This window comes from Macaca nemestrina, chromosome 3 (genome assembly GCF_043159975.1).
Source record: "Macaca nemestrina isolate mMacNem1 chromosome 3, mMacNem.hap1, whole genome shotgun sequence".
NCBI lineage: Eukaryota > Metazoa > Chordata > Mammalia > Primates > Cercopithecidae > Macaca > Macaca nemestrina.
In genome coordinates this window covers 55,230,783-55,237,020 of record NC_092127.1, presented here as the reverse complement: position 1 = coordinate 55,237,020, position 6,238 = coordinate 55,230,783, and the positions used below count along the sequence as shown (strand labels likewise).

At 46.0% G+C, this 6,238-nt stretch overlaps 1 pseudogene; it reads left to right on the top strand.

Moving 5' to 3' along the window:
• The first annotated feature begins 3,038 nt into the window (after positions 1 to 3,038).
• Positions 3,039 to 5,609, top strand: LOC105486411 (pescadillo homolog pseudogene; annotated as a pseudogene).
• The last annotated feature ends 629 nt before the right edge of the window (positions 5,610 to 6,238 follow it).

Here is a 6,238-nt window from a genome sequence, read left to right as displayed (position 1 = left end):
CTGATCTTTGACAAACCTGCGAGAAACAAGAAATGGGGAAAGGATTCCCTATTTAATCAATGGTGCTGGGAAAATTGGCTAGCCATAAGTAGAAAGCTGAAACTGGATCCTTTCCTTACTCCTTATATGAAAATTAATTCAAGATGGATTAGAGACTTAAATGTTAGACCTAATACCATAAAAACCCTAGAGGAAAACCTAGGTAGTACCATTCAGGACATAGGCATGGGCAAAGACTTCATGTCTAAAATACCAAAAGCAATGGCAGCAAAAGCCAAAATTGACAAATGGGATCTCATTAAACTAAAGAGCTTCTGCACAGCAAAAGAAACTACCATCAGAGTGAACAGGTAACCTACAGAATGGGAGAAAATTTTTGCAATCTACTCATCTGACAAAGGGCTAATATCCAGAACCTACAAAGAACTCAAACAAATTTACAAGAAAAAAACAAACCACCCCATCAAAAAGTGGGCAAAGGATATGAACAGACATTTCTCCAAAGAAGACATTCATACAGCCAACAGACACATGAAAAAATGCTCATCATCACTGGCCATCAGAGAAATTCAAATCAAAACCACAACGAGATATCATCTCACACCAGTTAGAATGGCAATCATTAAAAAGTCAGGAAACAACAGGTGCTGGAGAGGATGTGGAGAAATAGGAACACTTTTACACTGTTGGTGGGATTGTAAACTAGTTCAACCATTATGGAAAACAGTATGGCGATTCCTCAAGGATCTAGAACTAGATGTACCATATGACCCAGCCATCCCATTACTGGGTATATACCCAAAGGATTATAAATCATGCTGCTATAAAGACACATGCACACGTATGTTTATTGCGGCACTATTCACAATAGTGAAGACTTGGAATCAACCCAAATGTCCATCAGTGACAGACTGGATTAAGAAAATGTGGCACATCTACACCATGGAATACTATGCAGCCATAAAAAAGGATGAGTTTGTGTCCTTTGTAGGGACATGGATGCAGCTGGAAACCATCATTCTTAGCAAACTATCGCAAGAACAGAAAACCAAACACCGCATGTTCTCACTCATAGGTGGGAACTGAACAATGAGATCACTTGGACTCAGGAAGGGGAACATCACACACCAGGGCCTATCATAGGGAGGAGGGAGGGGGGAGGGGGGAGGGGGGAGGGGTGAGGGACTGCATTGGGAGTTATACCTGATGTAAATGACGAGTTGATGGGTGCTGACGAGTTGATGGGTGCAACACAGCAACATGGCACAAGTATACATATGTAACAAACCTGCATGTTATGCACATGTACCCTAGAACTTAAAGTATAATAATAATAATAAATAAATAAATAAAAGAAAAAAAAAAAAAAAGAAAAGAAATTGACCATAGAAATTTTCTAGTTAATACTGTATAAAAAATCCTGAACGTTTGGTATAGAAAACTATAAATATTTATAAGTAGAGAAATGATTCAGTAAAGTATGCTCTGGTCATAGTAAGAAATACTCTGGAACCATTATACACAGCAAGATAGATGGGTAGTACTGACCTGGAAATATATCAATGGCATTTTGCTCAACATAAAAGAGAAAGTTGCAAAATAAAATATATGAGCATATGTGTGCAGAAATCGTGTGAATGCAATTTAAATGGTATAAAAGGTAAACATTACATGTACCAAAATGCTAACAATGGTTAATCTGAGGAGAAGATTTACATGGCAAATGAGATAATCTAAAGGAAACGTTCTAATTATTGCATGCTATATATTATGTTCTTATTTGTGTTTCAGTATATGCATTGTTTTTGCTTTTGTATTTGTTAAATAATTGTTCTAAAAATAAGTTAAAGGTGCTCACCTATTGGGTTAGATATAAAGGGACGAGTTTATCATTTGTAGATTTGACTTTTGCCCACATTTATTCTGTACTGTCCTATGGCTGTCTAGTTATCTCTTTATGTGCCTAGTGGGATAGAAAACAAAAACAAAAACTATTTGCAGTTTCAGAAACACCATAACATTGAATACTACGTTGTTTGAACATAAGAATGAGACTGAGAGGTGACAACATGCTAGCAGCCCTGGCTCTCAGCACCTTCTCGGCCTTGGCATCCACTCTGGCCAACTTGAACCCTTCAGCCCACCTCTGCACTGTGGGAGCCCCTCTCTGGGCTGGCCGAGTTGGCAGCGGGCTCCCTCTGCTTATAGGGAAGTGTGGAGGGAGAGGCTGGCGGTGGGGGGATCCAGGGCAGTGTGCAGAGCTCACGGGCCAGCGTGAGTTCTGGGTGGGTGCTGGCTCGGCGGGCCTCACACTAGGAGCAGCCGGCGGGCAGCATTGGCCCTGGGCAGTGAGAGGCTTAGCACCTGGGCCAGCAACTGTGGAGGGGACGCTGGGTCCCACAGCACTGCCAGTCCACCCATGCCATGCTTGAATTCTCACCAGGCCTGAGCTGCCTCCCTGAGGTGCAGGGCTTGGGACCTGCAGCCCACCATGCCTGAACCCCCAGTGGTGTGTTCCCATGCTGCCCGAGCCTCCCCGACGGGCACCATCCCCTGATCCCCGGCACCTGGTGCTATCCACCGTCCAAGGGCTGAGGAGTGCCAGGGCAACTAATGGGACTGACAGGCAGCTACACCCACGGCCAGGCCAGGACGGGCACGGCATCCATTAGGTGAAGCCAGCTGGGCTCCTGAATAGGGTAGGGACTTGTAGAAATTTTATGTCTAGCTGGAGGATTGTATATGCACCAATCAGCACTCCGTGTCTTGCTCAGGGTTTGTGGATGCACCAATCAGCACTCTGTATCTAGCTAATCTGGTGGGGACTTGGAGAACTTCTATGTCTAGCTGGAGGATTGTAAATGTACCAATCAGCACTTTGTGTCTAGCTCAAGGATTGTAAATGCACCAATCAGCACCCTGTGTCTAGCTCAAGGTTTGTAAATGCACCAATCAGTGCTCTGTGTCTAGCTAATCTAGTGGGGACTTGGAACTTATGTGTCTAGCTAAAGGATTGTAACTGCACCAATCACCACTCTATGTCTAGCTCAGGGATTGTAAACGCACCAATCAGCACCCTGTCAGAAGGTACCAAACAGCTCTCTGTAAAACGGACCAATCAGCTCTGTGTAAAATGGACTAATTGGCACTCTGTAAAATGGACCAATCAGCAGGATGTGGGTGGGGCCGGATAAGGGAATAAAAGCAGGCTGCCGGAGCCCGCAGCCACAACTTGCTTGGGTCCACTTGCATGCTGTGGAAGCTTTGTTCTTTTGCTCTTTGCAATAAATCTTTCTGCTGCTCAGTCTGGGTCTGTACTGCTTTTATGAGCTGTAACACTCACCGGAAAGGTCTGCAGCAAGACCACGAACCCACCAGGGAGGAATGAGTAACTCCAGACCACGAACCCACCAGGAGGAATGAATAACTCCAGATGGGAGGAACAAACAACTCCAGATGTGCCTCCTTAAAAGCTGTGACATTCACCATGAAGGTCTGCAGCTTCACTCCTGAAGTCAGCGAGACCACGAACCCACCAGAAGGAGGAAACTCCGAACACATCTGAATATCAGAAGGAACAAACCCCGGACACACCATCTTTAAAAACTATAACACTCACCATGAGTTTCCATGGCTTCATTCTTGAAGTCAGTGAGACCAAGAACCCACCAATACCGGACACAAGACCATTAAATAATTTTTTTTCAATAAATAGTTACTTGAACCATAATAAAGTAGGCTATAGGTCATTAAAAGGCAATGTAAACTTTTTTTGTAATACATTTTTATCCCCGAAGTTGAAATATATAATTAAGTGCTAAAACTGAAGACTAAATGTTATGAAATTAATTAATATAAAGTTTGGTTTATGTTTAGAGAGTAAAAGATTTTTACGAGAGGACAAATACAGATTCCGGGAGGAAGTGGCATTGTCAGTCTGCGGCACTCATGAGATGCTTAACGTGGAGCTACAGGAGGCCTTGAGCAGCAGCAGCAGGAAGGAGGCTCACCCGCCAACCACATCACGGGAAGCAAAGCCAGGAAAGAAGCTCCCACTGAACATGTCTGACTCGAGGCGATGGTGCATCTTGATGGGCATTTATCCTCATGAACCCAAACACAAGAAGAAGGTTAATAGAGGTGCTACTGCCGCCCAAACTTGTTACCTTATGGAAGACATCAGGTTTCTCCTCCAAAAATTCATCTTCAACAAGGTCCGGAAATACAAGGAATCTGTCTGGAAGCCCTGGAAGACCTATGGGAAGAGCGAGCGGAACACCGAGGAACGTGTAAAGGACAATAAGGTTGACCACAAACATGACCATATCATCAAGGAATGGTACCCCACATTCATTGACGCCTGGGGGGACCTGGGTGGCGCTGCCTTCTCCATGTGCTTCCTCTTTTCCACTTTCCCCTGGACTGAAGTCCCATGTAGAGACCATTCAGCTGTGCTGCGGGCTGGCAGTGGAGTTCATGCATTACGTGATCGCTCCCTGTGCCCTAAGCAAGGTCTTCGTGCCCATCAAAGGCATTTACTACCAGGCTGAGGTGCTGCTACAGCCCATTATATGGATCACCCCCTATACTTTCTCCCACCACCACCAGACAGACATGGACTCCAGAGTCACGGCCACCTTCACCTAGTTCTACACCACCCTACTAGGCTTCATCGATGAATTTCAGCCTCTATCAGTCACTCAACGTTCACTGTTCCCTCAAGCTGAGGGTCAGGCCCAAGCAGAGGCGAAGGCCAGTGATGGTACCTACGCGCTGGACTCGGAGAGGCCAGTGGAGAAACTGGAGGCCCTCAGTGTGAGCCTGGCCCACGCTGCGGTGCTTGCCACAGAGGAAGAGGCCGAAGTGGATGAGTTTCCCACCGATGGGGAGTTGGCGGTGCAGAAGGAGAACCTTAGGAAGGAGCTGGAGGTGCAGGAGCACCACAAGAAGCTTTCTGAGGGCTTAAAGTTTTTACTTAACTGACAGGTGTCCCCTGAAGCCCTAGCCTTCGTCATCAGGAGTTTTTGGGGAGACATATCCTGGCAAAAGCCTTTGTGCATCAGTCTCAAGTATGCAGCACCCACCAGATTGTCGACTGGCCTGGGCAGCAGACGTCAGTTATTAGCAGGCACTATGTGGAGTCCCAGTAGGTGTTTGACTCCATGAATGCTAGACTGCACTTCCCTGGAGCAGAGTACTTTCCTGCAATGCAGCTACCCCCACACCCTTCACCCTTTGTGACTGAGGAGGAAGGAGATTACATCCCACCTGAGAAGCTGAAGCTTCTGGCTCTGCAGCTGGGAGAGGACCCAGGAAACTTGAATGAGTCAGAAGAGGAGGAGGAGGAGGAAGACAACCAAGGTGATGGTGATGAAGGGGGTGTAAACGAAGAGGAGGGTAGTTTGGAGCAGCTGCTGACCCAGGAGGAGGAGATCGAGGCCAAACTCCTGATTGTTATGATGAAGAAGCCGGAGAAGTACCTGTACCAGAAGATCATGTTTGACAAAAGGCAGAAAAGCCAAGAGGCCAAAAAGCTACCAGAGTAGCAGAAAGCCCATGATGAGGCAGTGAGATGTGAGAAGAAAGCAGAGAAGTCAAGGCTGGTTTGAGTGCCAGTGGCCCCTCAGAGGGCCGAGGCCAACTCCCCAGCAGCTGAATGTGGCAGAGGCAGGTCAGAGCACCTAAATGTGGTGACAGATCAGAGTCGCTTCTCTTCACTTCTTCCTTCCTCCAGCCAGTCCTGACCCCTCATGCTCGCTGACTAGCCTGGTGGGGAGACCTGACTTCCTTTGGATGGAGCTCCCCTGCTGGTTCGTGGGCAGAAAAGAGGCCTCTGTGCCCAGCCTTATTCTGTGCTCCTAGAAGCCAGGGACACGAGGTGCAGGGGCCTGACCAGGCCCTCACATGCTGTCCCCATTCATCTTGGCTTTCCACGGCTCCCTCCCACAAAGTGTGTCCCATGATTCTCAGGCTGTGATGGGTTGAGGGTGTGGGTAGCAATTGTGATTAAACGACTGGACTTTTGCAGCCAATTGCGAAGAAAAGAAATAGATTCACTAAAAGTAAGTCATTTAATTTATTCACTCAATTAATTTAATTAATTCATTTCCCTGTTATTGAAGTATAACAAACCTGTAGCATATTGTACATTTTTAAAGAATAGAGTACAATAAAAGTTTTAAAAATCTAAGCACCTATATAACCATGATGGAGATTAAGATTAAAAAAATTACCTCTA